Consider the following 21,722-nt stretch of genomic DNA (forward strand, 5'->3'; position numbering starts at 1 on the left):
AATAAAATAAAAAAGGCAATAAGAACCTGATGTCCCTTTTTGGAGTAAAGCAAATATTTTGTAGAAGGAAATATGTGGACATTATGGAGTCATAGGAAGTATGTGGAAATGTTCCTGACTGTGAGCTTCCATATTTTATATATCTTTCATAACTTCCTCCCATATTTTGCAAAAAGAGTTGTCTGTACTGTATTTCTGCTCAGATAGGATTGCGTTTTATTTCACAACCCAAGTTGCTGTTTCAAAAATTTAACTTCAGTGTAAATTTCTGTCATTTCCTGGCCAGAAATGTGTAATGTCTAAATTAATCGTATCATGTACAGAAAATTGTGTATTTGTATGTCATTACTGTACCTTCTGAACCCATTTTAATATTATTATCATTGAGAAAACTACAGACATGCTAGCAACAAACAATCGTTTTTCTTAATTCTCATTTTAAATTTTATAGACTGTATTAACTTTTTTTCTTATGTCATTTTCATTGTCTTTAAAAATATGATATCACTTACTCAGAGATCACCACACCTTCACCTCTGACCTCTCTGCTTCCATTACAAACCACATTTCACACACTCTCCTCCAGAAACCTGGAAAACCCCTTTAATAACCAAACGCTGGGGCTCCAACCTTTGACCCCAGAAGCTTCACTTGTCAGCCATCTTGTGTCAGGGGGAAGGTAAAGCCGAGCCTGTTAAAACATGTAAACGCCTTCTCTGTTCCTGTGATGGAGAGCAAGGAGAAGCCGAGCAGACAGGCTGTGGGTGTAACGGTTCAGCGTTCCCAGCCCGAACATCGCAGGCCGTTTAAACCCTCCCTTTAAGAGACCATTTAGAGTCCTTAAAGACCGAAAGGACTGGGACTCCTAGGTCCCTCCCGTCTCTTTACGACTGTTGGTGGGTAGACCGCAGGCTCTGGGGGCAGCAGTAAGCTTTCGAACAGGAGCTGGATGAAATCTCTGATGTCTACTACTGATGTGGGGCTCGTAGGGTGGAAATATAATCAGGGTAGTAACTGGACAGTACGGCCTCTTCTTCAGTAATGGTGTACTGTATCTGTGTGTGTGTGAGTGAGTTTACACTCATCAGTGTCCAACAATACCATAGTTTTTCTTTGGACCTTCTTTTAAAATATTACTAATCAATTACACATAATGATCAGATGATTCTGTTATAATCTGATAAATCCATTAGTCTAAAAATGGCGAATTTGATTATTAACTTATTAACAATTATGATAAATAATGATCAGCCCAAACTGATGCCCTTAAATTGCTTGCTGACCAACAATCTGGTAACTTTAGATGGACATTTGTCTTTTTCTTTGTTCTGTTTTTAGACAATATGAGTGAATTTGTAAAAACAATTATACATTACAGGCAGTTAAATTCATGTGTACATTGTGTACACTGTATTAGATATTTTATTAGATATTTTCTGTATATTTCCAGCTATTAAACTCACAAGAGACAGATTAAACAAAGAAGGTGCAAAAATGTGTGGATGATTAATTTATTAGCTAGTTAAGAGAACATTAATTTAAAATTGGACTGTTGGTCAGATAACAACAAGAAGCCTGTTAACAATTAATAGATTTTTTGAGAAAATAATATCCAAAGTCAAAGGTTTCTTGAGTTATAGGTGAAGTTAAAATGGATAACAGACCTGTTTCTGGTAAGACCTGTGAGAATCCTTTTCACAACCAATTACAGCCCCCGAAACCTGAAAGCACCCATGTAAAAGAAATATTTCTTCTTATAGGTCATGGTAGGAACACCCCACCCACAACTTCTGGTCAGAGAGATCAAATCTTGTTGACTTAGGCGATGACTTCAGCTTCAGCTCACTGAGGGTGAGAAACACCAGGCACGCTACCGGATGATCCACTCTTCTACCATATGAAAAGAGACGTTAAGATTGACCAATGACTCCGACATCAGTGCTCCTGGGAAAATGCTGACACAGTGAAAATGTAAGTGGTCAGTGAGGAAGCCGATGTAGCTGTGGGTGTGGGCTGTGGAGAAATTCTACAGCGGTTCCTTCTGTATTACTGTTCTGCTTATATTTTTACCTTTACCTTCAACACAACAGCAGTGGAGTGAAACCTGACTGTTTATCCATGGGCTGTCAGTCGAAACTAAACCTCTTTTCTCTCCCTAAATCCTCACCACATGCCTTAATAAGATTTTTAAGTACGAAGGTAATGCTGCTGCTGCCTCATCTCTGGAAAACACAGCACATTAGAAAATCTTTGTTGTCTTATAAAAAAAAGTAGACGGGGGTCACGTCAACTATCTTGATATTTAATCTTTTAAGTCATTGATGGCGTGCAAATGCCAAACACTCCAGCTTCTCAAATTGGGAGATTTGCTGCCTTTCTTGTTTTATATAACTGTAAATTAAATATTAATATAGTCATCTTGGCTTCTAGAAAATGGTGACCGCCATTTTTTCCTATTTTCTGATAATTTATAGTGAAAAAATAAACAACAGTGGAAATAATAATTGCAGAAATTGTTGCAGCCCTAACTATTTTCACTATCAGTTAAATTGTCTGTTATTTTTACAAATATTCATTAAAGGAATCTATTAAGCCACAAAATGTCATTGTCAAAAACTTGGCAAAGGTCGCAATCACATTGGAACAACAGCTCAAAACGATTTAATTTATACTGATGTACAACAGAGAAAAGCATCAGATCCTCACATCAGAGAAGCTGGGAGCAGTGGAAGACATTTTTTCTTGAAAGAGCTTAAAAATTTAATCGGTTATAAAAATTGTTGACATACTGAGTGATCAGTCAACCAATTGTTTCAGCACTAATAGAGAGTATCTCAGGAATATAGAGGCCGTACCAGAGGACCCTAACTGAAACTACCATCTTTAACTAAAATGTTTTGTGAAAAGCCTTTGCAAAGTCCATGTTTGAAGAATGTGTTTCTGGGAGCTCCAGTAGCCCACCTGGTAGAGCATGTATCACATATTACTGCAGTGTCCTGGGTTCAAATCTCTCTCCCCTGCCTTTCCTCCCCCCCCCTCTCTCTCTCTCTCTCTCTCTCTCTACTGTCACTACAAATAAAAGCAAAATGCTAAAAGAAATATTTGAAAATCTGTTTCTGTGGGGATCCCTGGTTGCCAAAGGAATGTATTGAGCATAAGTAGTACATTTTCTTTTTGACCAAGATGCCACATTAGATAAATTCTCTTTTCTTTTTCCGGGCTAACATAGCAGATCTTAACTGGGCACATAAAGATTTATACTTTTCAGATCAATTGTTGTATCCATTTATCTCTTTTAATTATGATAAAGTGTAGTTGACTGATAAACCTGGATGTGAATTAGGGTTGCAGTGGTATACCAATACCATGTAATTGCTTATCTTCAGTACTGAAATCTACTATATTAGTGCTATTAAAACATATGTCATAACATTTTGTGAAATTATAATAAAAATACAAAGAAACCTTCTGTTTTCATTCCTTTAAGGGTCATTGTAACCTCTGATAATAATAATAATTGTGTAATACCATATACAGTTTTACCATGAACCCGTCATATTTTCTGAAAAGCTGCAACCCTAATGTGGAAAATAAAAAAATCACATTCTGACTTTGTATTATATTGGTCTCCATTTTATCAAAAGTAACCAAAGACCATGTACAGCTTCAAGCAGTAAGTCCCAAACTGTAAACTGGATGAAAAAGGATGTGGTTGAAAGATGGCTTGTCCCCAACCCAGCAGGCTCAGTTGGGATCACTCATGGTTGGGCACAGAGTCAAACGTCCTAATGGCTTCCATTTACTGTAGAACACAAAATATTTCATACTGAGATGTCAGGAGAAATATTATCCTTAACAAATCCTCTCTCATCACCCCTTTCCAAGAAAGATTTCCACTTCGGCTGAATCAGAGGTGGACAGGCACGCTGAACAAATCCTCTGTGGACAGAGGTGTGTGAGAGAGATAAAGAGACAAAGAGAGAATATATGAGTGTGTGTGTGTTCGTGTGAATGTGACAGAGAGTGGGAGATAGATAGACCCCCATGCTACATAATCCTCTGCTCTCATGCTGTCTTTCTGGGAAGTGTTGGAGGAGCACGTGAGTGTGTGTGGTGTTGGCTTTCCTCTGTCCCTGCAGGCTAAACAGGTGGGATTTAAGAGGGTGATCTAAAGCCTGCAGGGCGACACCGGGCGATGCAGGGTACCAGGAGAGAGGATTAGGGGGGCACGAGGACGGGACAAGGGTCCCAGTTAATCTGTGTGTGTGTGTGTGTGTGTGTGTGTGTGTGTGTGTGTGTGTGTGTGTGTGTGTGTGTGTGTGTGTGTGTGTGTGTTGGTGCCAAGGTCACAGGTGATGAGGTATGCAAATCATCAGAAGCTAAAGCTCTCTGTGTTTCACTGCCTGCTCATACATCATGCCAGGGGCTTTGTGTGTGTGTGTGTGTGTGTGTGTGTGTGTGTGTGTGTGTGTGGGTGTGTGTGTTTGTAGGTGTGTGCACATGTGTGTGCGGTGACATTGAAGTAACTCATTCACACCTTCGGCTCACATGCCAACCCTGATGTCCTGGAATCAAGGCGGATCCCACATTACCTCAGTTTAAACTATGTACTATGATCGAGGGCCACAATATATTATCAATCAATATTATTATCTGTCAGATTTCTTATGATATGGACACATGTTACTGTTTTACTACATTAATTCTGAGCAGAACTAGTTCTGTTGTTGTTTTATACATGTGAAAAGCTGGACAAAGTTCATTGCATTAAATACTGTATCTGCTACCATAATTTCTCCACATGGCCACATGGGGGCAGCCTGAGGCAGTGGGAGGAAAAAGACATACAGCAGTGTTCATTCATGTTTAAGAGAAAAGTGTATGAACTGTACCATCAATTTTATTTTTATTTTCCTCAAATGTGTTTCTATCAAGACAATGCGAGCTGAAAAAACTTAGTTTTTTTTTTTTTTAATTTCAGAGTATCTGGTCCTCAATGTCTTACACGTGCTTGAGGAAAGGTGGACGGTGGCAGTAAAGGAGGTATTAAGACGAGTTTGTTTATGTTTCTTCAATGCAATTCTAACTCACTCACACAACCTGTATGTGTTCAGACTATTTAAGTAAAGACAGTAGGTAAGTAAAGTTATTCAGCAGACACACATATATGTTAATAATTCTCTATAATGTCTGTCGGCAGCTTCCAGGGCCGTAACCTCTTCTATTTTTGGAAAAAGCAGACATCCCTCTCTTGGACTGATATAAACAACTTTATCCTTCAGCTTGGCAATGAGAAAAAGTCAAATGTCAGCTTAATGATTTCTACCCACACACTCACCATGGCCTCAGAAACAGGCGGACAGATTCAATCAATTTATCACATTTACCTTTGGGAGAAGTTCCAAAACGCATCCGATCATAATACTCTGCTACTGCTTCAGTGTACAAATTCTCCTAATCAAATTGAAGCATTACTAAAATATGACCCGTCATCATAGAATGTCACAACTTTGATAAAATTGATAAGACTCTGTCCACTGCACCAAGTTAAGTATGTTTTTTGTGTGTAAGTGTGTAAGTGTGCCTGGTCAATATATAAGCTGCTCTTCCGGTCTCCATCGAGGAGGAGTGAGTGACTGAGCAGAGTAACAAAAGATAAGAGAAGCAACAATACACACTGTGAGAGGGAGAGAGAGAGAGAGAGAGAGAGAGAGAGAGAGAGAGAGAGAGTGAGAGAGAGAGAGAAAGAGAGAGATAAGGAACAAAAGAAACAAAAATGCAGCTTATCAAAAAAAACTTAAGCAATCCTTTACTACAGAAAAACACAGATAAACAACAAACTGAACAGTCCCTCAGACACAGACAGGAACTCTGTGCTCAGACAACCTCGATACACAAGTGCTATCAGCCAGACTCATCAGTGTCTCCATCATGATTTAATTCAATTTCAATTTCAATTTAATTGGCTTTATTGGCATGACGTTTTAAATCAAACATGTTGCCAAAGCAAATATGTATACTGTATAATAAAATGATACAAATACTTTTGATATAATGAAATTAAAGATAAGAGAAGAGATTATTATTTATTTCTCAGCATTACTGAGAAACCCACAGTCAGAAATGTGACTTTGCTGCATGGTGTTAAACTGTGTGTGAACCCTGTACTTCTATGGCCTGTCACCATTTATGGTGTAAAATACTTGCTATCTTTCAAGCTGGGTGTTAATCACATTGTCCATTATGACTGTTGGCCATGATAACAGTGTTGATAGGGCAAGGAGCATGAGCCTCCTACAGCTTTCCAAATGCAATATAATATAAATGCAATGCAATAGAAATGTCAAACAATTGTCTCTGAGTCTGTCCAAAAGCAAACAGAAAGTAGTTCAAGTTAACTGCATTGCACACCCACCTCCAGGTCAACTTGCCACCTGACTTAAATGCATGGCAGTTTGTTTAAATTAGTTTATGACAAAATACATCATGAACCAATATAAATGTCACAGTTTTCTGAGATTTTGCCATTTATACAAAAGCAGCTGGTATTATATATATCTTTTTTAAGGGTTTATAGGTGCAGAACATTTGCTGTATTACAATATATACTGATAGCAGTGTATGAAATCCAATATGTACCATGACAGAAGATTTTATCCATAGTGGCCACACTCCCACAGTGTAAAGCTGAAGTTTATTCATTATCAGGTTTGCTAGACAAGAAAAATTGAAAAAGAAATTTTCATTGACAGAAATGCTTACACTGTACTCTGCAGCTTGCTACTACAAGATACAGACAGGAAACACAGGAGGTAAAAGACATGTGGTTTGACAATAACGTCACCTCATTAACCAGGACGTAGCAGTTACATGTCTCACTACTAGGCTGCCTGACACCACAGAATTCCCCTTAAGAGACCCAACCTTAATAAAAGCAGAAATGAGTCCTGTCAGAGGGGATAAACTGACTGACACACTGTCTGCCCCAGATTGCGTCAACAATAATAATCATGTGTAAATGGGTAAAATGGTCAGTATTCTGAAGTTTATCTTTCATATGTAAAAGGCAGAGCTTCAATTTAAAACTAGAAGCTCTAGTCTTCTACCCTGTAGCTGTGAGTTGCCAGTGTCACAAGGTGATCTATTACAGGGTCACTTCATCAGGAAACCTGATGCGTTAACAACACAGCAAACATACAATACACACGGAAGAGACAGACAGCACGCCAGTCCTCAGGGGGGCTGGTAACGCAATACCTGTGTATCTGTGTGGAGGAACAGAAAAAAAGAGAAAGGACAATGAAGAGGAAAACAGCTTAAGGTGAAAGGACAGGAAAGAGGAGTGAAAACGACAGTGTGTGACAACTGGTCTGCAGGTAGAGTGATTGAGGAGTCAGCAGACTGGAGCAGCGGTGTGACAGCCGGATGTAAGTTCAGGGTTAAAATAACACTGTCCACTGTCCTCTCTCTCTCTCTCTCTCTCTCTCTCTCTCACTCTCTCCCCCTCTCTTCCCCCCCTCTCTCACACACCCACACACACATACACTTCGACTCCCAGAGGCTCCCTTTCCTCCGAGTTCTCCTCTGTCAGTCTGGGCCCCCGAGGCCCTCCAAGCATTCAGAGACACTCTCCACAAAAAGCACACTCACTGGTCGCTGCTGCTATTCTGGGATCCCCCTCTCAGCTCCCCAACTCACTTTTAGCCCCTTTCCCTCCATCCTCATGCTTTCTCTGTCTACCCTTCCGCCCACTATCACTTTTTTATTTAAATCCTGTGTAACAAGTAACCCGATCGCTAGTTTTCTAGGAAGCATGGATTCATTCTTGGAGCATCACAGGCCACAATGGAACACATTTTCTCTCCCCCTCGCTTTAATTATCTTTGACAAATGCAGGGACACAAACTACATTTTTATCTTCAGGTCAGAACAGCCAGTGAAAACTAAAATTCTCTTTACTGTTTTACCAGTCGCCAAGATTTCAAGGAACTGTATCATGTGCATAACAGCATGAATAATAGGTTAGTAAACCTTGCAGGGCTCATTCATTTTGATTTTACACTTATTTTAATATTCAGTGGAAACTCAGCTTTTTTGACATTAAATACATTTTTGTTCCCAAAGCTCTTCTTCTCCCTGGTTGGCATTCACTATGTCTGCCCTTTATTATAAAAACCTCTCAGGAGCACATTTGCTCTTCTGGGTTCATTCAATCAACATAAGCAGAGGTTATCTTTCGCGCTTGGAAGGGGACATTGAAGGAACAGGAAGTTGCAACCTGCAATTACACCACTTGAAGCTACTAAATCCTACACACTGGACCTTTAGAAAGAAGAAGAATTATAAATGAGAAATTATACTACAGTTAGACTCAACAGCACACGAGTAAATATATTTCCACATCTTTTATTGCTAAGACTACAAATGCAGTGTTTCAATAACATCCCCTTCTGGCAGAGGAAGGAGGCCTGGACTGACCTTAACAGCACTTAGAGATAAACATCTTTAAAATGGCCGCTACTCCACCTGCCCTCCACACTGCTCCAATTATAGATCCGTTTACACAGCTAAACACTGATGGTCTGCCCCTGATAAGTAGACAACCAGCCTGGCGGCAGCATTAGGTAATTCGTGTGGCGTTTCACAAAACAAAAGCATATACAAAGTGTCAGTGAGTGCACCCTCTCACACACAATGGCCTATTGGCACAATTCCTACATTCACAGGCACTCATACTGTACACATTCACACAATCTGTTCCTTTCACTTTCCACTTTATCATGGCTCTCAAACACACGCTAAATTATTATTATTTCTCTTCTCGAGGCTTGCAGGCACCTGTTTGGGAGTGTGTGGCTAGCCGGCATCCTGTGCGTGGGTCTGTTTGTGCCCGAAGAACAGAGGAGTTCCTATTAAAGCCACCACTTGTGACTCTCACTTCCTCCTACTCTACCTCATCAGCTAGGGATTGTTGTCCGGTGACTGTACCACAAAAAGAAAATAAATGAATCTGGGACATGACCAACTTTGGATACACAAACAGGTGTGATGAAACAGGAAATGGTCAACCACATCCATCTTCTGTTTGTATGTGTGTATATGCAAGGAGACACACACACACACACACACACACACACACACACACACACACACACACACACACACACACACAAAACAACAGTGTGACCCAACATGACATCATCCCCGATATTTGCTCCTCTGCGTTTCAAAGGTGAATAGTTCCCATTCAAACTGTACAGTGAGCTGGTGAGTGGTCCTCCCCGCTTTGAGGAAAGCACGGTCACTGTTTGGCATGATCTCATGTCTGCATAGCTCACACACATCGAGACAGAAAAGCAAACAGAGAGTATGGCGGATAAACTTTCAAACTAGTGTGTGTGTGTGTTTAATCAGTGTGCACTACGGCAAACACATGCACAGCACACAGTCACACCCAGCAGCAAAAAGAATAGCATTGATAGTGCTATTGTCTGAGATACTGAAAGTATGAGCGTATATGATCTTCTTACCTGGTTTTCTTTCGTGGTCTGAGTCCAGCGTCTGCTCTGACACCGTAGAAACTCCTCTCAGGTTGATGACAGAAGGTCAGCCACGTGCAGAAGAGGCCCCCAGTCCATTGAGGTGAGATTTTGCTCAGCTACAGGTCCATGGCACTGCGAGGCTAGCACACGCTCACATGATTTCATCCTCATCCATTGGTCAACACAAACCCAGTAGTAGGTTTCAGGACTTGCCTGAGAGAAAAAAAAGAAGTCAGGGTGTAGTCTGAAGGGGCCAAAATGTCATAATTTTTCCTTTCATAAGGCATTGCAGAGAGCTTGCGTCATCACCTCTAACGGCAGAACCACTGTATTTCCTGTGTAGACAACAACACAAGGCAGATAAACACCATTGAAAGCACTAAGTCTCCCCTGTGGCTGAAAGTGAGCACCCATGGGTCTTTGTGCATCTGCAGAGAGACCTAATACTGTGATGAGAGAATGAGTCAGAGCCAGGACCCTGGATAGGTTTACAGGGTTTGAACAGAAAAGGACTCGGTTGCCCTGTAGGGCCCGCACACTCAGGGTGATAATAAGCACGAATTGAAGATTGAAGAAATGAAGATACATAAAATATGTTATCAATCATTTGCACGTTGTATCGTTTCTAACTATAACATGAAACAATGCTTCTGTTAAATGATAGTGAATCAATTCATTTTTAACATACTAAATATAATCCCCATTACATTTGGGGATAAAACACCTAAAATCAACCACCTTTACGCAATTATTATATTTCAGTTTAACGTCTGCTGGTCCTGGTCTTTCTTTGTATTTCAAGGCAAATGAAACTTACGATCTATTGAGATGAAGCGGAAGCCAAGATTTCAGCAACTTCCACCCACACACACTTCACACACATGACCCAACAGAGTGCTGGCAACACCTGAACTCAGTAAACCACAGTGATTCGCTCATAATAACACTATTGCGAAACTGAAAAGTGAAACTCTGGTCAGTTGAATTTTTATATTTTGTCACCTTAGAGCACAACATAAGATAATACATAATTTGATATAAATCCTAAAAACACAAATTATAGAAGAACATGAAAATCTATTTTACCATAGCCTGCTGAATTAATTACCTACAGTGGGCTACAACCGGAAGCAACTTCCAAGGCCTGATTTGAATTGACTTGACATTGTTCCAAACCAGGTCTGGGGGCTGTGGTAGGAATGCCTGAGGGGCCCTGTGCAGGAGAGGGCAGTATGAATGAATCAATGCAATTCACACAGACACACGAGGACACAGTCCACCCACCACCTAGTAAAGTAGCTGACTGGAGCCTACAGTGTCAGAGGAGACGCTCACAACAAGGAGAAACACCAAGCTATTCTTCCTCCCTGCATACGCTCCACAAATGACTCCTTTGTCTGGGAGGGGGGAAAAAAGACGACGTATGTAACTGTGTGTGGTGAAACATAGCACGCAGGACAGTAACACACGCCAATCACATACAAGTTCAAAGGCGTGAACTATAAACAAGCGCACACACTCAACCATCTGGCAGCTTTTATGTGACAAATCGCCAACGGGACTTCATTCATTTATTGACACATGTGCTATTCATGCATTATGGCTCAGGCTAAAACAGCAAGCTGCAACTTTTCTATCGACAACCATCTGTGACATGCCAGAGGGCGATATCGCACGACCCCAGCGGTTTTTACATTTTTGTTGCGCAACCCTGTCAGCGGGCAGGGCAGGGAGGAGAAGGTAGTTTATGGCTTGAGCCCCCACCCTGGCACATAAAGACACAAACACCACCCAGTCCCTAGAGAGTGTAAGAAAGGCCAGAAATAAACTGCACAAACAGAGTGAAGCACAGAGGCCACTTAGAACACAACTAATGTACACCAAAAGCAGCTCAACTGAGGTCAGTGGAACAAATACAGTGACGTTTACTGGTATGACTGTATTCAATGTCAGTCTGTCAGTCAGTCCAACGCTTTGGTGAAGACTAAAACATCTCAATAACTGTTGGATGGATTGCCATGAAATGTTGTACGTTCATAGTTCTCAGAGAGTGAAGCCTAATGACTGCAATCAACCTCTGACTTTTCAGAGGGTTGACGTTTGTGGTCGAGACAACTGTTCAATGGATTGTCATGAAATTCACTACAAACATTCATATCTCCCTCAAGATGAATTGCAGCAACTTTGGTGATCCCTTAACCGTTTATGTTGTGAATAGGTGGCCTTGGCTATGTCTCACCCATTTCAATCGATAAAGCCCCCTCCCAAAGGGCCCTGTGTTATTATTCCAGCTCACCTCTTTTCTAAAAGCTCAAATTCACTCTCAGCCAGACTGTGGCATGGTTAGTTCAGCTCAAGCAACCATTTTGACATGAAATAGGATAATGTCAAGTTTATGGCAGCTGTGAACATTTTGAGCAAGTGAAAATTGCAAAAAAAAGCAACCCTCAGTGTGTTTTGTGGTAGAAAAGTGTAAATAATTGACTTTTGTTTGTGTTCCACAACAACATTGCACGCAGTGTAAAACAGTTTACCTCCGCTTTAATGCAGAACATCAGGGAATTGCCTTGCATGGTCTTAAGATAGATAGATAGATAGATAGATAGATAGATAGATAGATAGATAGATAGATAGATAGATAGATAGATAGATAGATAGATAGATAGATAGATAGATAGATAGATAGATAGATAGATAGATAGATAGATAGATAGATAGATAGATATTCCTTTATTTGTCCCACAATGGGGAAATTCCAATGTAACAGCAGCAAAGTGGATAGAGAGAAAAACAGTATAAATAAACAGTAAGAGTAGGGAAATAATAAAAACACTATGTTCAAGAGAAAAAACAGTAAGAATCCACAACAACAGATAACACAAATACCACAAAATGGTTGCTGATAACATTAAGTAGAATTTGTATTTGGGTAGTAAAACCAGCATTTTTTAAATATTCAAGCACCCTGTATCATAGCTACATGTGTGACGTTTTTAACAAATCAATATGTTTGGAAATCAGTCCAAAATTCAGCGAATAATTCTACTTTGAGATTGAGGACTTCCTCTTTTCTTCGTAGGTTGATGCACCGCTGCCTCTGCTAGCCCTGTTCCAAAATGGCCACCCTGTAGGCACACCGCTCCACAGTCGATGTGGCGTCTATGTATATATGTCTATGTTACGGCTGCAGAACACAGCTATCTATAGTACCACTCATCAAAAAAAGGGAAAGGCAGGTTTTGAATTGCATCATCTTTAGTTTACCAGGACCACTTGAACACTGAAAATGGTCTTTGTCTTACACTGTGCTGTACTTTAAACTCATCGACTAACTGTTTTAAAAGCAAATCAGGTTTTATAATCAGAACATATCAAGTACTTGGGACACTAGCTAACCATAGAATTAATACCCAGTATGCATGTGTAATATATCTAAGTCTAAATCAGTTTAATAACAAATCTAATCTTGTTTTGATGATGTTTCTATGGACACTGAATGATAATACACCTATGATCAGGCTACTATGGTTATAAGATAGGAACTAATAGAGGGCAGGCCAACTATAGCCTCTCTTAAGGACAAAGCAAAGCTGCAGCGAGGAAGATGAGACAATATGAGGAGATGAGGAGTGAAACACGATCCTCCCTCACCAACAGAGGAAATCCAGTCCTCTATTTCTGAGTCACACACACACACCTATAGTTGTTATGAGTATTCGCACAATGTAACATCATCAATATACTTTCAGTCACACGAGTGTTCCATTTATAATATTTTAGTTTAGACATTACTGACTAACTTCAACTTCACACTTTTCCCCCCCGCCAATTTTTTTGATCAAATGTTACTCGAATGGGAGGGCATTTGTCATTTTCATTAAAGGTCCAGTGTGTAATATTTAGATCTAATGGCAGAAATGGAATATAACTTATTTATAGATATGTAATCACCTGAATGAGACATTTCTATCTACAGGATGACTTCTTCTACAGAGGCTGCCATGTTGAACTGCCATGTTTCTGCAGTTGCCATGGAGAAACCAAACACTGGCTTTAGGTAGGGCCTTTTGCAGCCACTGTAGTTTCTCCTACACCCTTGGAAGGCTGAGCTGTATTCAAATGGTTACAGTTTGCAACCACTAGATGCCACTGACACATTGGTCCTTAAACACAGGTTTTGTGCTCTAGTGAGTATTTACAGGCCCAGGACAGTGTGTGAGACTGACTCAAAGCACTGTGATTATCATAATGAAGGAACATTAATGTCACCCAGTGCAGCAATGTCACTCACTGATGGGTCTTTAAATGGTTTTTGGCACAGAAAAATCAATCAATCAGCTTCAATTCTTCATATTATATTAATATGAATTGTTGACATTGTGCTCATAAACCCACTCAACAGTCAAGCTGTTCTGAAGCAGCACTGGAAAACTCTCTGCACACTCTTATCTCCTGTCCTTATTAATTACCGATTGCAGTAGAAGCTACAGCTTAAACTGCTCTTTCAAAACGTGTTTTATTCATGCAGGGAGGTGGTGCAACACTCCTGCAGATTGTGACATCCCGCTGGGGAGTTGGCACTGGCCTTATTTGTCACTCTTCCATATTACTAACCACTCGCTAGGCATCAAGCCAGTATTGACGGGTTCCTTTCAATCCTTCTTACATGTCCAATCAGCTGTAATCATACTGTCTCAGTGCAGAAATAATACTTCTACATTACAACATCTATAGACGTCTGTGTTCAAACTTGTCAGGCAGAAGAGATGGCTTCCTTTCATTTTCAAAGACCCTTATTGTGTGTGTGTGTGTGTGTGTGTGTGTGTGTGTGTGTGTGTGTGTGTGTGTGTGTGTGTGTGTGTGTGTGTGTGCAGTGTGTGTGTAATTTAGGTGATCCAAACCTTTCACATCCGACCTAATAAATCAATCTAATCATTTAACTTCTGTCAAAGCTTTAGCTAAAGATGTTTCAGTGATGTTACAGATCTAAGTTGGGCTACTACACTGAGGATGGCTTTGACTGAATATGGCAAAATGAAACCACATGTCAAGCTTTATAAATCTAAAATAATGTTTTTTTACAGTAAATAATGCAGAAAGAATGTGGTGTGGTAATATACCGGTGTCACTGCAAAGTTTATTTCAAAAGAGAGAGCTGTGGTTTACAACACTGTGGCAAGCAGCACAGTGTGAGAGAGACTGAATGTCAACTGGAATTGGTTGAAAATGTATGTGTTCAATTATTTAATATGTTAATAAATTTATTTGTTTAAGAAAATACCCCTCTGAGTACCTTTGTGCAGTCATATTGTAGCACATATATATAAAAGGTCTATTTTCATTCCAGACAAAAATGTACTATATCAGCTGCCATATCTGTAATCGCTGAATTTTTCTCCTCTAAGATCTGTATCGCTCACGCTCTAATTCAAAACATACTGATTCTCTGCTGCAATAGAATCGAACTGGCGAACCTTTATGTAAAGCGTAAAAATCAGTAGCAGTCATCCAGACACAGTCTGTCTGACCCTAAGTCGGTCTTTAGTGAGGAGAGCATGACTGACTGTCACTAAATGTGTTTAACTGCATTTATATCATATGACTGTCAGCCTCATCCTGCTGGTAACTAATGGAACATCCTGCAAGTAATAAGATGAGATCTAGATTTTGACTTTAGAAACAGAACAAATAATAAAATAGAAAACTAAGAGAAAACTGTTTTTTGCTGCTATATTGCCTTTATCAATATTTGAAACTTATCAAAAATCAGTAAAAAAAACCATTTATATTTGGAAGTTCAATGTTGATGCCTTAACAGTATGGACATGCGGGCTGCAAAATGTAGTACTAGAGGACATCACCTCTATACAATATGACCTCACAGGAAGGTGGGGGATAGTTTTAGTGCTTCTCAACTCTCTCTCTCTCTCTCTACAATCCAGCACTATCACTGCCAGACAGGTACCAACAGTGTGTCATATTCAGAGGAAACAGGCAGTTGAGGGCTGGATCGTATCCACTTCAAACACAGGGTGATCCTACTGAGACAATTACAAGCTACAGCATGTGAAAAGTGGAAGTAGTTAGAGCCAAATCAGAGTCTGTGATAATGTGAGGGGGTTCAAGGTAGGGGCAGGAGATAAAAAAAAGAGAATTAGACTCCTCCTCCATCTTCACGTAAAACACTTTGTAATCATAGAGCCAAATACACGTAATACACTGTCTCCAGTTTCATGTCGTTTTGATGGATGTGGTATTGAGGGGATGACAGTTTGTCTTTCCACTGAGAACAGGACGATTGCACCATTTCTGCCACTTCACTACAGTTATAGATTTAATGCAGGAGCTTTCACATTTAACCAAACCATACAACATCTTACTACAATACCAGACCCAAAGTGTGTGGTAAAGAGAGAATCAGCTGGTTGCAACACTTCCAACACAGCCCATGAACTTAACATATCTTCTAACATAATTTACTGTCTTTTTCTATTCTCCAGACTGTGCAAGTCATGCGACTCATTTAAACATGTGGAGAATTATAATGGCTAAAGGCTGTTGTTATTAAAGCTGGTTAAGTTATCCAGTTTCAAATACAACTATAGAAACAATGAAATAATGAAAGAGTTTTAAATATCTTGCATTAAATTGATTGATAAAGATTCCATTTAAATGTTCATTGACCTAAATTTCCATTTCCAGACCTTTAGGACCTTAACTATAGTTAAATATTGATTCTGTCAAACCTAAAGCCAATAATTATAATCACACTAGAAGGATGTCAGTCAGACACTCAATTGCGCATTGACTGAGTGCTCGACTCATGTCTCATTTATCAACAGTCTCCTGTATGATAGTGACCTGGACTTTACCCTCCCGGAAGACAGTAGGTCAATCTGATTTTATTGTCAAACACGGGCAGCCATTAAGGTAAATTGTACCAATAAAAAATCAGTTATGTGCAAATGGCTTACATAATGCGAAGCATAAAGCTATGGGCATTACTCATAGATTTTCAGATAATGAGGGCCTTTATGGTAAGCTGGTAAGGCGTATGATGTGACAGGATGTAGAGAGCTCTGCTGCCCTCAGGCCACAAATCTGACACCAGGTGTGTGTGTGTGTGTGTGTGTGTGTGTGTGTGTGTGTGTGTGTGTGTGTGTGTGTGTGTGTGTGAGAGAGAGAGACAGAGAGAGGGGGACAGACAGAGAGAGAGAAAGGCATAAGAGAAAGAGAAAGAGAAAGAGAGAAATAACGCACAGCAAGTGGGAACAAGAAAAGCCCCTATGGAGCTCAGCTGCATATTTTGTCTTTCTGAAGTCAAACACATATTTTCTTTACTTGGAGGTATTTTATTCATCCTGAGTGATCTGATTTCTTGGATGAAAACTTTTATATAGTGCAGCTTCATGTAAAATACACTGTTACTGGTCTGCTATATATTCGCTATTTGTCAAAAAAAAGAACAACTACTGTAAGTCGTAGCCTGGATAGGAAGCATTATATCCACCGTGTAAGCCGATTCTGAGTTACAGCAGACATTTTGACTTGTCATAATAAGAAAAGGTGTGTGCACAGGTATTATTAATGATATTAATGAATGCTGTGTTCTATTCCAGTCCCCCAGTAAGCCATCACTAATGTTATCATTTACATATTTTCTTACTATAATAATAATTTAAAAGCAGTATTTTGCCATTTGGGGTGTCCTTGTCTATTTCTAGTTACTCTACCTGTTTCAGCAAAGGACATGAGGGCCGTTTAGCCACTTCACAAGTACATGTAGGTCTATGTCAGGTTTGTTGAGTTAATGCTAACACCATCAGAGACCGGTTGGGTAATAGGCAGTGACAGAAGCTCTCACCTGTTGGCTCCTTCCCGCCATACAGCCTCATGAGCTGGCTAACCAGCTAGCAAGAAATATGTACACCCTGATGCTCTTACTTTGAAATGCAGGGGATCACATGCCATCGGAAAATAGAGTGATACAAGTGGATTTTTGTTCGGACTGGCACCAAGTTTGTTTAGAAACTTGTTCTGTGTAAAATGTAAAGCGTAGAATTGAGATCCACAAATGCCTGTTTGAAGGCTGTAAATGTCAGGAAGATATTCACTAATGGTTTTCATTTATTTGTAAATGAATTTAATGTATTCACTGATATTTTTTTGCATTTGTGGAATTTCTTTGTGTATTTGCAGATCCGTTATATATTTGCGAAATATTTTTGTGACTTCTGTTCTGTGTAAGGTGTTACACAGATTCCACATTAACACACAGCTTGCTGATCTGTTCACACAAATACTACTGAGACAACTCCATCTCCATACAATGTGTAAACAGATTGTACACAGAGATATGATGAGTGTCCTGCCTTCCCTCAGCCCCCCTACAGCACCAACAATGTGCAACACTACCTAACGTTAGGTTAGAAATGGAAGCTGCTAACGTCAACAAAAGACCGACACCCACCACAACATGAGTCCAACACAAAGTCCACGTAAGGACAGAAAAAGTTTTATCTAGTGAAGCCTGTCTGCTGCTATCTGTTGCTCAGTTAGCTCAGCAGTCTCCCAGTGAACACAGCCAGAACGGGACCAACAGCCTCCGAGGCCGCACACAGAGAATACAGTACTGAGGAGATATTACTGCTGGGTTTGGCTTCTGGCTTGTCGTGGCTGACCCCGCTCTAACCTCCGCTCAGGTCTCCAGAAGTGGACTGATGCCCGACCTCCCTCTCGCTCCTCTCAGGTCTCTCCTGAACCCGCTGTGTCTTCGTCGTTCCCCTGTAAATCAAATCTGTACTGTATTCCCTGTCGGTCTCAGAGGCTGTGTTTGGTCCCAGTTTGGCCGTGTTCACTCGTCTGGCCAACGCTTGTGCAACCATGTGCACAGGCAACAGGATGCCAACTGCAGTTCACTTAACGGCCACCGGTGTCAGCAATGAAACAAGGATTTCCTGAAAATTACCCATTGTACCTTTAACTTTTAACATCTTGTACTCAGTCAGCAAAAGGGGGAGGGCTATTTTAATATGAATGTCTCCTTCACCATTCAGTTCTCCTCCTCTACAGCTTGTATAAAGGAAACATTAAACACTGCTTACAGGCAGTGAGTAAACATGTGTGACTGGAAAGCTGTGTCCCTCCCAGCCCTTTTATTCAGGCATGTAGCCTAAATGTCTGACCCACTGAATCCAGCGAGACATATCATTTTAATACCAAGAACAGAACAATGAAAGGACAGCAGGATGCAGGGTATAGCGTTATATGCAAAGTTTAGATAAAACCGATATGATGTATGATGTTAAAATGCTTTAAAGCGCCATTCCCTGCACTAAACACTCACATTACAGGTCACAAGTCAGGACACCTGCGCTGTTTTTCTACAGACAATGCTTGATAGAGGAAAACAAATTCAATTCAAATGTAATGTTTTCTTATGTTGAACTGTATTAATGCAGTCAGTAACTGTCAGCATCTCAGGCTGTCCCGTGGAAAGTGTGTGCCAAACTTTAGCAGCAGGTGATTCACAGACACTTACACTGAGTACACATTAAGGGACTCTGTCAAGTGGCTGAACCACATCAGCATCCTCTGTTCCAGCTGCCCTATAACTGCAGAGCTGACCGGAATGAATGAATAAAAGTCTATTGTGCTTCCAGTGAGTGCGCCTACCTGTCAATCTCAGCTCCTGTCACTTGCTGTCACCTCCTGTTTCCGGCGGGTTTTTGGCGCTCCAACAAACCCGCTACAAGTTCACAAAGTGTGACATCTGTTCGGGCTTTCAGCGGGATTGACACCGACACCGAGTAAAGTTTGCACCAGTCCGTGTTGGATGGTTCACTTTGCACAGCAGCACTGTCTGAAAACACAGCCGCAGTTCGAGCTCCGAGGCTGCTGGCGTCGGCTCTGTGCTGTCTTTGTACGGCACAAAGATCGTCTGTGCGTCTGAAGATGGATCACTCCCGGGAAGACAAACCGGACATAATATGTTCCTGTCTGCAAAAATAATACACTTGGCTTAATTAGCTTGAAATTGAAGCTTTTTTTTATCTGAGTGTAATGGATATATACATATTATAAAATGTTCAGAAAGTATTCTTGTTTTCTGTATTTTATTGCAAGAGTGAATGGGTAAAGAAATCTTACTTTGAATATTTTGTACATTATATATAAAATAAATATAAAATATAAAAAAAGAAGAAATGAACAATCATCCCATACCCATATTTTCACAATCAAGGTCCAAACTGGGCAAGCATCACTTTTACAAATTAATAGTATGAGTGTGAGTAAAGTGAATGTAGCTTGTGGCACATCCGGTTAGTGGTACACATTGTTATCGCAAAACTACAAGAAGGACCAGAATTCAGATTTCTTTGCAGATTTTGCCTGTTTCTCTTGTGTATATTGTGGTCTCTTAGCAATGAGAGGGGTTTATATCCCTCTGATGGACTAGAGACTGAGAGTCAGGTGTTAACATTCACATATTTCTTATTATTTTGTTTCTGATTTCTGTTTCTGAGACTGTGGTCTACATTTCCTCCACCACCACTCTTGAGCTGCAGCAGGAATCGGTCACGAAGTGAGAGCTCTGTGTTTCTCTCACATCTGTGCTTCACATGCAGGCTGTCAGCCCACTCTTAAAGGAACATGCCACAGTTTTGCAATATTACTACACATGGTGACCGCAGCTTCAAACAAGCTTAGTGCTTTGGTTTGTAACATGTATTCAGACATATTATTTAAAATAGTAGTTGCTGTTTCACCCACAAACATTAAAACATCCAAAATAAACTAAATTAGTAAATGTATTACTCCAGTTAAAGATGAAGTACAACAGTTAATAGGACTAAGGTAAAGAATTCCCCTAACAAAACACCTTTCAGAGTTGTGATAGGAAGAGATTTTCGGAGCCTCTAATGCCTCCTAGGTAAATCCAAACATTCCCCTCATGAGTAACCAGACTTCAGTGAGACTAAAGGTAAAAGTAGAAATTGAATACAAACTTCTACTTTGTCTCCATCATCTGGTCAAAGGTTGTAACAACAAATATTTTTCTTAAGATTGTGCTCGACAGGTCAGGCCGGACAGATATCACTGGTGAAAAACAAGAAGGAATATTAAAGAAACCAGTTTCAGATTTGTTTAAAGATATATTTATCTTTAAACAGTAATGTGTGTCTGATATGTTCTTCACTGTGAAGTTCATATACTGGTGACTTCAAGTTTCTACATCACAGTGTACAAGTTCCAAATTGGACCAGGAGCTTACTTTCTGAGCCATCTTAACACAGATAATTGTCTAAAATAATTATGTTGTAGAATCTCAGAATAGTTTTCATTGAGGAGCTCTATTAAATGTAATTCTAACAAGAATCTATTAGTTTGTTGCAGGTAATACTACATGGACAGTTGCTTATAGCACATACCAAGAGACTATCAGAATGATTAAATTACTGGAGATTAGTTTTTTTCATTAACCTTTCATACAGTTTTATATACACACACGACAGTGACATGTATTAAACTATTTACAGCCTACAGTCATGCAACTCAAAAGGAAGTTTAAACTTGACCAGGCAGATACTAATAATGTGAACTAATAATCATACCATGACTCAACAGTTGTGTTGTGATTGTTTATTGCAGCAACAAACACAAAGCTAAGCAAACTTGTGTACAGTTTGAGAAAAAAAAGCATTGTTATTTTAACAATTTCCAAAAACATTCTTTATCCATGTTGTCAGAATTTTGAAAGAAAGAAATTTGCAGATCAATTCCTACACCTGTGTGTGTACTCATAATAAAGACCCATTATAGCCCAGCAGATCAGTTAATCACTCACACCAGGAATGTATGAATGGTTGAAAGATCGTTTAAAAATGGCTACTGATCTAAAATTCATCTTCTTCTACTCAGGTGTAACATTATTTGTTTTTTCCCAATAAAAACGTGAAAACAAAATGATCGGCCGCATCAATGCTGTTAAAATGGTTGCACTTCCGAGGTTCTTGTATCTTTTTCAAAACCTCCCTATTTATTTGCCATTATCTTTTTTTAAACAACTGGATTCGGCCGTCCTGTCATTTGTCTGGGCAGATAAACCCCCTCGTATTTCTAAAGCCCATCTGCAGAAGAATTTAAAAAGTGGGGGTCTCGGCCTCCCTGTTTTTAGGC

At 39.9% G+C, this 21,722-nt stretch overlaps 1 protein-coding gene across 6 annotated transcripts in view; it reads right to left on the reverse strand.

Moving 5' to 3' along the window:
• The window catches only part of tnk2b (tyrosine kinase, non-receptor, 2b), a 70,228-nt gene that overhangs the window by 36,209 nt on the left and 12,297 nt on the right, over positions 1-21,722 (reverse strand). For 5 of the 6 annotated variants that reach the window (XM_051407987.1, XM_051407958.1, XM_051407997.1 and 2 more), the window contains exons 1-2: positions 19,218-19,478; positions 9,531-9,755 (exon numbers count right to left, since the gene is read on the reverse strand). The gene's annotated coding sequence lies outside the window, so the exon portion shown is untranslated. Of the gene's footprint in view, positions 1-9,530; positions 9,756-19,217; positions 19,479-21,722 lie in introns of those variants that run through there. The other variant, XM_051407951.1, reaches the window with a different exon arrangement.

The sequence above is a fragment of the Dicentrarchus labrax genome, unplaced genomic scaffold (assembly GCF_905237075.1).
Source record: "Dicentrarchus labrax unplaced genomic scaffold, dlabrax2021, whole genome shotgun sequence".
Lineage (NCBI taxonomy): Eukaryota > Metazoa > Chordata > Actinopteri > Moronidae > Dicentrarchus > Dicentrarchus labrax.